This window comes from Mytilus trossulus, chromosome 10 (genome assembly GCF_036588685.1).
Source record: "Mytilus trossulus isolate FHL-02 chromosome 10, PNRI_Mtr1.1.1.hap1, whole genome shotgun sequence".
In the NCBI taxonomy this organism is placed as follows: domain Eukaryota; kingdom Metazoa; phylum Mollusca; class Bivalvia; order Mytilida; family Mytilidae; genus Mytilus; species Mytilus trossulus.
In genome coordinates, this window is record NC_086382.1 from 2,387,570 (window position 1) to 2,397,019 (window position 9,450).

Sequence of the window (9,450 nt, forward strand, 5' to 3'; positions counted from 1 at the left end):
AAATTTTATAATTATAAGTTTTATAATTGACCATGAAATTTTATGTGACCTGTCTTATGCAACTATAAAACAAAAGATAATGTTGTAAACTAAAATGTAAAAATATAAATAAAGGAAATGAAGCCATAATAACATTCAAATTAAATAAATGAAATTATAAATGAGTAATAATAAAAATTAAAAAAACAACAGAAGTGAATTAATTAGTAAAATAAAATGCTTTGCTAAGCGCAGCTGAATATAATGGCAGATTGCCAACCTGAAAAGTTAGGACCAAAATGTACACAATATTCACACGTAAAATTGGTTATATGACATGCATGATTTTAATTTATATAATTTATTTTTTACACTATGCTGTTGTGATTTGTAACCTTCCCCCAAAACATTTTTTTTTTTTAATTTTTAGCTGTTGTGCAATACACTATGGTGTTGAATATTACAATTTACCCCACCCCCTCAAAAAAAAAAAAATAATAATAATACATGTAATACTTATTTAACCTCCCCACCCCCCAAAAAAAAAAATTCTAATTCACCCCATTTATTTTCACCTCCTCTTCCCTTATTTAAAAAAAAAAAATCTTTCCCTCAAAATGTGGGCAGAATCTCACTTTTATTTCTAATGGAGTTTGCAACCATAATTACAGGGTTTGAAATTTATAGCAGGGGCCACCCGCCAATGCTCCCTAAAATTTGGTGTGGGCTACTGAAATTTCTGCTTTCCTTGTATAGGACTATATATCTGGGCTACAAATTTAAGCTGTGGGCTACCATTGCCAATGTTTTAAGTTCTATCACTGCAATCCCTGTAATTAACCATTTTAATACATCATAAAAGTCATAGAATATAAAATGACATACATAGTCATGGCTATTAATATTAATATTTATTAATACTAACTGCTAAAAATAAATTAACAGCTAATCACCTCAAGACAATCATCATTTTTCATAATACAAGTACAAGTAGTGTAAGGGAGGAAATCAATCATACACATCATTTTTCTTTAAATGGGATTGGATTTCCTCACTTACACTGTTTTTAAATTGGATGAATTGTCCTTTAACTAGAAAAAATCTTTTCCCCCTTATTCATGTTATTCCTAAATGGTTTAACCCATAACCTCCAAAAGTCAATCCTAACTAACCCTTTGAAGTATGGAAATTTGTGGTATAATTTCAGAGACATTCATACACTTACACTTTATTATCTAGAAACCCAAAAAAAATGCTTATTTTGGCCCCATTTTGTCCCCTTATTCCTAATCTGTTATCACCATAACCCCCAAAAATAATCCCAATCTTCCTTTTGTGATTATAAACCTTCTGTTAAAATTTCATAGATTACTTTTTACTTATACTACAGTTATTATCTGGAAACGATCTGTCTTCAAACGAAGGCAAGTGATACAAATATACTACCACAAAAAAAACAGCTTGCTACTTAATCACATGGTTAAAAAAAATTATACACAGATGGCATGATTTGTCTTGTCCAGAAGCAGCTTAGCCCTGCTTGACCTGTTCAAGAAAACATCCAAAATCATACTTAATTTCCCAATTTTTAGAACTTGAAAACATAAAGGTGCAATTACAAGAATAGAACGAAAAATTTATATATATATATTTTTCCATGTGAATTGTTTGAAATACACAAAAATAAATCTTTAAAAAAATGTAAGAGTTGTCTTCCTTAGTGCACCTTTTCACTCAATTTTAAGCTCTTTATTTAAGGCAACCAGAGTTACCTCCCATATAAGTAATGACAATTTTAGTGAAATTTATACACTCCTTTTTGGCAGATTTCACACAATATTTCATTATGGTATAAACATTTCAATGGAAATATTATGAAGCTCTCAACTTCTTATTTATGTTTTAAAGAATCTGAAATTAATAACAAAAGGCAGACAATTACAGAATATTGTACATTGAATACATTTATCATACATCTTCAATTTTTATATGAACCTGAGAAAATACATACAAATAGAGGTATTTGTGAAATGGGAGAAACAGCATTATAAATTATGCATATAAAGTTTTGGTTATAAGAATGGTTAACAAGTGTGGACGCAGACCAGCATGGATAATATTCTGAAAGTATTGCCATCCTCTACCAGTTGAAAATATTTGTTACTCAAACCAGATTTGAACTTGATATGTAAATTGTCATGTTAAAACTAAAATAGATACCAAATATCAAAGCAGTATAATGGTAGTCTGGCATGACTTAAAAGAAAAGTGCAGAAGATTAATAGTGTGATTTTTCTATTACTTAGGATCATATAACTATGCAAAATATTATCAAATCAGAACGATATTAAAATTTGATCTGAAATTTGTAAAGGTTAAACTATATATGCAGTAAACAGATAACTTATGTGATTTTCCTGAATCCAAGGGCCATAATTCTACAAAAACTCATTGGACCAGAACAATATTAGACCTTGATCTGGAACTTGTCATGGTTATACTATAATAATAAATATAGTAAATATCAAACCATTATCTTTAAACCATGACAAAAAAGTGTGGAAAGCTAGATTTGCCAGACGGATTGATTGACAGAAAGACTTATGGACAGGGTGCAAACCTAAAGTCCCCTTCAACTTTGTTGGAAGGGGACTATAAACATCAATTTAGAATCTACATTAGCATTGTAACTTCATGAACATTGAAACGTTTACATGAACTATAACATACCAGCTTTAAATGCTGCATATAATTATCTGAGCTCATAATTTAATAGACTGAAAGATAACAGGAAAAATTAATTGTCATGTCGATAAATTTCTTTAGATGTTTAGAAGAGCCCAAAATGAGTATGATGGATGCCTATACAAATTTTATACAATTACATGTACAAATATATCCATTTGTCTGTAAGGATGAAAATATGTTGGTCAACACTAAATGTAGAAAAGTCTAAAGAAGTAACCTTAATTGGAGAAAAAGTTATATCACCAGTCCTTTAGATACAAATATACATGTGCATGTTTCTTTTTTCTTGTAATTATCAAAAAGGAAACCAAAAAAATCTATAAAACGACAAAAGATTCTGAGAAATAGGGGTAATACCTGTAGTAAGCGCCCTTCCTAGCAATTTCAATTAAACCAGATGCAGATTATAAGGATTATGAACAGAGGGAGAAGTGGGACATATAAAAATATATACTATTATCATCAAATTAGCTTGAAAAGTCGGTGTGGACGGGGCTGGTCCATGTCAATCTCACCCTTTAAAATTCATACTTGTAGGATTTCTTGCTGTGTTGAAGACACATTGATGGCCTAGCTAATAATTGGGTTGTTTTGTGCATTATGGATTTGATTGGTTTGTCGTCTCAAACACATTCCCCATTTCCATTTTTTATTCTTTTTGTATGCTATTTCATATATGGACATATGATCAGAATGCTGAGGATGATAACAAATTTCAGTATTTTAGGTGTTGGAGGAGGGCTACATTTTTTAATAAAATATTCATGGTCTGAAGGCTCTGAATGTTGCCCCCACCCCAATTTTTTTTCTTTTTGACTTTAAATTTATAAATAAGTGTCTTGTAATTTTTCAACGAGTCAGAAATACGTTTTGCAGATGAACACGTGTTTGGTAAACAATCTTTTTCAACTGTGAACTCTGAAATTCAGACTACGTCAGTGGGGCAGAAAAGGGGGAAAAAAAAGTAAAAATTAGCTCGAAAGGTTAAAAATTGGAGAAAATATGAAGATAACATAATTTCTGAATGATTTAACCAGTATTAACGTTCATTTGGTTCAAAATATGGACGTATTTCAATAGTAAGAAGAGGATTTTGTTTCCCGCTACCTACATTTATGCTTTGAGTTTGACAGGCCGCTTAAGTATTTTAAATCGACTGGTAACGTCATACGACCATACTGTAGCTTTTCACCATGCCTCAATGTATCAAAATATACCAGTCATATTTATTTTCACTAGGTAAACCGGCGGTGTGACGATTCGTTTTGAGCAGAAAAATTGACCAGGGCAGTCGATGTGAAAAAAATGTCCGTTTCGCAAAATTTAAATAATCGCTTGAATATATTTACATGGTTTATGTCATGTCGCTTTTTTTATAAATTTATTTTGCTTTGATACTTTAGATGAAATATTTTCCAGATCGGTCTTTAATTCCATTTGTTTTAAATGAAATTTACGATTTTTCGATCGTTCACGGCCAATTTTCTTTTAATCGCGGAGCGACATCTGTTGACAGCTTTTCCTCAAATTATCTCCACTTGATTGTCTTGTCGCATATCCGGGGTTTTAACGGACAAATCAGATGTTTGCGCTCCGGCTGCATATTTGAACAATCTTGGTTAAAACATCGCAAACTATTATTACCGTCGTCGCCAAAAGGTTCCTTGATGAAATTATCCTTTACAGACGCTTACATCGTATTACATAAGATTAGATTATTCTACAATTACGGATTGTATCTTCAGAAAACAACTCAAAATATGAATCAAAACAGAATCTTTATATTCCTAATCAAAATATAGATATCTTTATTTCAGCATTAATCACGCATTTAAAAGACAACCAGCATCTTATCGGGGCCTTTTATAGCTGACTATGCGGTATGGGCTTTGCTCATTGTTGAAGGCCGTACGGTGACCTATAGTTGTTAATGTTTGTGTCATTTTTGTCTTTTATGGATAGTTGTCTCATTGGCAATCATACCACATCTTCTTTTTTATACATTAAACGATTAACTTACTATCAATTTGCTTTTAATACAAAAATGTATTCTTCTTTAATAATATTTTACCTGTCTTTCAAGAACAGCATATAACACATCTCATTGTTATATTTAAGATTTGTGAGCAAGTCTTATATATTGACTGATAAATCAAATAACCACTAAATTTCTTTATCGTAATGACTATATAATTGTCGAGCAATGCATTACATTTGGGACATATCTTTGAAACCCCTTTTTTATTCTTGATGGGACCCCTCGCCCGTTGAAAATGGCTGGATCGATCCCTGCGGTTGGTGACTTTTTTCGTCATAACAACAGTTTCCTTTCCCGACCATTGTTAATAAAAGAGGTAGAGGAGACCTTAAAAAGTAAAATCACAAAAATACTGAACTCAGAGGAAAATCAATTTGGAAAGTCAATAATCACATGGTAAAATCAAAAAACAAAACGCATCAAAAAACGAATGGACAAGAACTGTCATATTCCTGACTTGGTACAGGCATTTTCAAATGTAGAAAATGGTGGATTAAACCTGGTTCTATAGCGCTAACCCTCTCACTTTAATAACAGTCTCATCAAATTCCGCCACATTTACATGATGCGTTAAATAAACAGTCACAATTAATAAAATAGTCAAAATATGGGTACATCAGTCATCATCGTAGAACAATTTTAAAAGGAACAATTTAACAGGACACAAAAACATCTACTATCTACGAACACATGGATTGATTTGAGTGTCTGACGTCAGAAAAATTATATACGTCACATAAAGGTTTGCTTCAAACATATGTGTCACAAAGTGGTTAATAAATCCTTTATGTGACATGTGAGGGAAGCCATTTAACCATTACGTCAAATAATACAATCAACACCTTTATTGATTATTCACTTGTTGTCTACAGCTATAAAATGCAACCAGCTGATTATTTATTTTCTGTCAAAATCCCAAGGACTTCAAGGTGAATTCCGAGTATTGTCTGATCAGGTAAACACCGAAAAACACGAAACAAAAAAAAAACAAAAAATAAGATGAAATTAAATCGTTATACATATTTTTTTCGCCAAATTCTTTCGCAAATGCTGAATTCTAAACACCACTATTATCATTTTTTCGCAAGATGCCAGCGGAAACTCATCCCTTTCTTATTCAGGTTCATTTGTTATAGTACCTACAAGTTAACACAATAGAAGATGTCTTAAATAGCGATATAGAACAAATCTCAGCATGGTTTAAATGATGGCTTATTAATTTCAATCTTAAAAAGACAAAGGTTTTGCTGTTCTCCTTTAATACTGCCCAAGTTGATATTGAAATAGAAATTCAAAAATAAGCAGTAAAATTTGTCTTCGTACACTAAAGGATTACTTTTGATTACAATGGTAAATTCCATACACATACAGAATCAATGAACTAGTACACATTTGTGTTTAGAAGCCAGTGGAAGTACACCTTTAGGTGTGGGATTTTCGCGCTATGATGAAGATCCTTTGGTTATCGTCGGCTTTTTGTTTTTGCTTTCTGGTCGAGTTTTTGTGTCTTTGTCACATTGACCATTTCCATTCAAAACTTTATATTTTATGTATAGAAAACATTTGAAATTGTGCAAGCACACTATTAAATGATGTAATAAAATATGTATCGAAAAGAGATTACCTTGCTCGTATAAACTATACTTTATAAGACCCATAATTCAATGTGAGTTAGAATGGATGATTTTGCCACAATTAATAACTCAGTTATGTTCAGTTAAAAGCAGAAATATTAGTTACTAGGTTATCGCAATATCGTTTTAAAACACGCTGGCAATTCCTAGTGGACAGAAGAAATTCCAGAAAGATCAAAATGTTATACTCTTAACATAATGGGACTGTCCCTGATTATATCTGCGATTTAATGACCCCACGTGTTGGTCAAATATCTAAATACGATTTGCGAAACAGTAATATTTATGTAGTACCCAATTTTATACTAGATATGCATAGAAAATCTTTTTCCATTTACAGCTATTGAATGGAATAGCCTAAACCCCGATATACGTACGTCCATATAATGATATAATTTAACGAAAGATGAAGTTTCAATTTATATTGCCACTTTCCTATTTAAGCACTGTAAATCTACCTGACGCCTGACGCGTCCGGACGCGTTCAAAATTTGTACACCGATTGTTCAATATTTTAACGTCATATGTTCATGCTTAGAGACGTGTTCAAAGTTTTAAAGTTTGTGTTAAAATATTAACATGTGTGTTCAGACACAGTGTACACCGGTGTTCAAATTCTGATCTGAAAAAGAGGATAGATGTTTGTCGGGTTTTCTATCCTTCTAATGGGCAAATTTACAAAGAAATTCATTTAAAACGTATGAATGTACATGCAGGATGATGATCTTGTGAATTTTTGACAAAATAATTTTGTAATTGTGAAATATTAAACTTCCAAGCTGGCATATATGTATAGTTTATGAACTTATCTTATTATTATGACTAGTTTTACTTATAAGAGACATAATTATGCATATCAATGAGGCTTGTTATGATAATATCGTAATAAAAATATGTCGATGTTTATCTTATTTCATGATCCGTTCAGTTTATTAACAGTACATGTTCAATCGGTGTTCAAACCGCTCGAAATTTTAAACACCTCGCGTTAAAAAAAATATACCAGGGTACCAAATACCGGAAACAGATATCGGCTGGTGATTTAGGCGGTTAAACGAAGAACGGATACATACAAGGAAGAGCAATGGAGAAGGGACTTCTATCTCACATGAACACGAAAGAAGTGAGTAACAAGTTAGGATAATCTCCATAAATAGTTCGATTGCTTCCTTGTTATTTTCTCATGTCAGATATATATTTGTCAAATATTCATAACTGTTATAAAATTTTCAATATTCAACATAAAAGACGAATTAAAGAACAGTATATTTCAATAGTAAGCTTTGTTCTGGTGATTTTCTAAACTGATGAATAACCAGTCTGTGATCGTCTGTCTGTTTAAATACAGAATAGATTGACACGTATATTAGCTGGACACTTAAGTGTTAAGAACTCTAACATCAAGTGTTCAAAAATGAAACACAAAGGCATTAAAAAATTTGTAAGGGTTCCGCGGAACCCAGTGTCTCGCCTACTTTTGCTGTAAATCACAGGCTCAAGAAAAATTAGGAAAAAAATCAATAAAAATATTCCTCTTGATACTATCTTTTGATTGTAAGAAGCTTCTGTCCAAGTTTGGTAAAAATCAAGGATAGTTAATGAATCTAATAAATGTTTTGAAAACTTTAACTGCAGACTGTATGGAGTATTAACTGGAAGAAAATCTAAGTCCATTTAAAAGTAAAATACAGAAAAGATGGAGTTATCTTTTTACAAAATTTACTTCTGGATACTATCTTATGATCATAAATAAGCTTCTGTCCAAGTTTGGTACAAACCAAGGATAGTTTAAGAAAGTTATTAAAATTCTAAAAACTTTAACCACAGAGTGAATGTAATGTTTCCCCACAGAAAAACTAAGTCCATTTAAAAGTAAATAAAGAAAAAATGGATTTTTTTTTTTTACAAAATTTACTTCTGGATGCTATTTTATGATCATAAACAAGCTTCTGTCCAAGATTTGTACAAACCAAGGATAGTTTAAGAAAGTTATTAAAATTCTAAAAAACTTTAACCACAGAGTGAATGTAATGTTTCCCCGCAGAAAAAAACTAAGTCCATTTATAAGTAAAATACGGAAAACATGGAATTTTATTTTTACAAAATTTACTTTGGATACTATCTTATGATCATAAACAAGCTTCTGTCCAAGTTTGGTACAAACCAAGGATAGTTTAAGAAAGTTATAAAAATTCTAAAAACTTTAACCAGAGTGAATGAATTGTTTCCCCGCAGAAAAAACTAAGTCCATTTATAAGTAAAATACGGAAAAAATGGAATTTTATTTTTACAAAATTTACTTCTGGATACTATCTTATGATCATAAACAAGCTTCTGTCCAAGTTTGGTAGAAATCCAGTAAAGTTTAGGAAAGTTATTAAAATTTCAAAAACTTTAACCACAGAGTGAATATTTGTGGACGCCGCCGACGACGACACCGACGACGACGGAAAGTAGGATCGCTTAGTCTCGCTTTTTCGACTAAAGTCGAAGGGTCGACAAAAATGAACACCACACATTCAATTGATGAACATTAAGTGTTAAGAACTCTAACATCAAGCGTTCAAAAATGAAACACAAAGGCATTAAAAACTGAACACCACATATTCAATTGATGAACACTAGTGTTAACTTATGGAACTCCATTTTTGACTTAGAAAATGCATTTTTGTTTATTTGCAGGAATCGTTAGATTGGAATGTTTGAATTAGAAACCGATAGCCAATAAGCCCACGAAGGTCATTTCTGCATGCTATAAAGTGTTGAAAAAAGAAAGATGTCATAAAGGTATGACAATAAATGTATATTAATAGCTTATGTAGGTGTATCATTTGTATACCTTTGGTCAAGAAATCTACTTATGTAATTTATAATGTCAAATAAAATTAAGAATGGAAACTTGTAATTCGCTGCCATGCACAGAATATCAATTTGTACTCTAGTATATATCGAAATTAAAGCACAACAACTATTGCATAATTTGATGCTTTATGAAAAACTCTCTTCTATTAATTTTAACTTTTATTTTGCAGGATATATAGGCTCATAGAT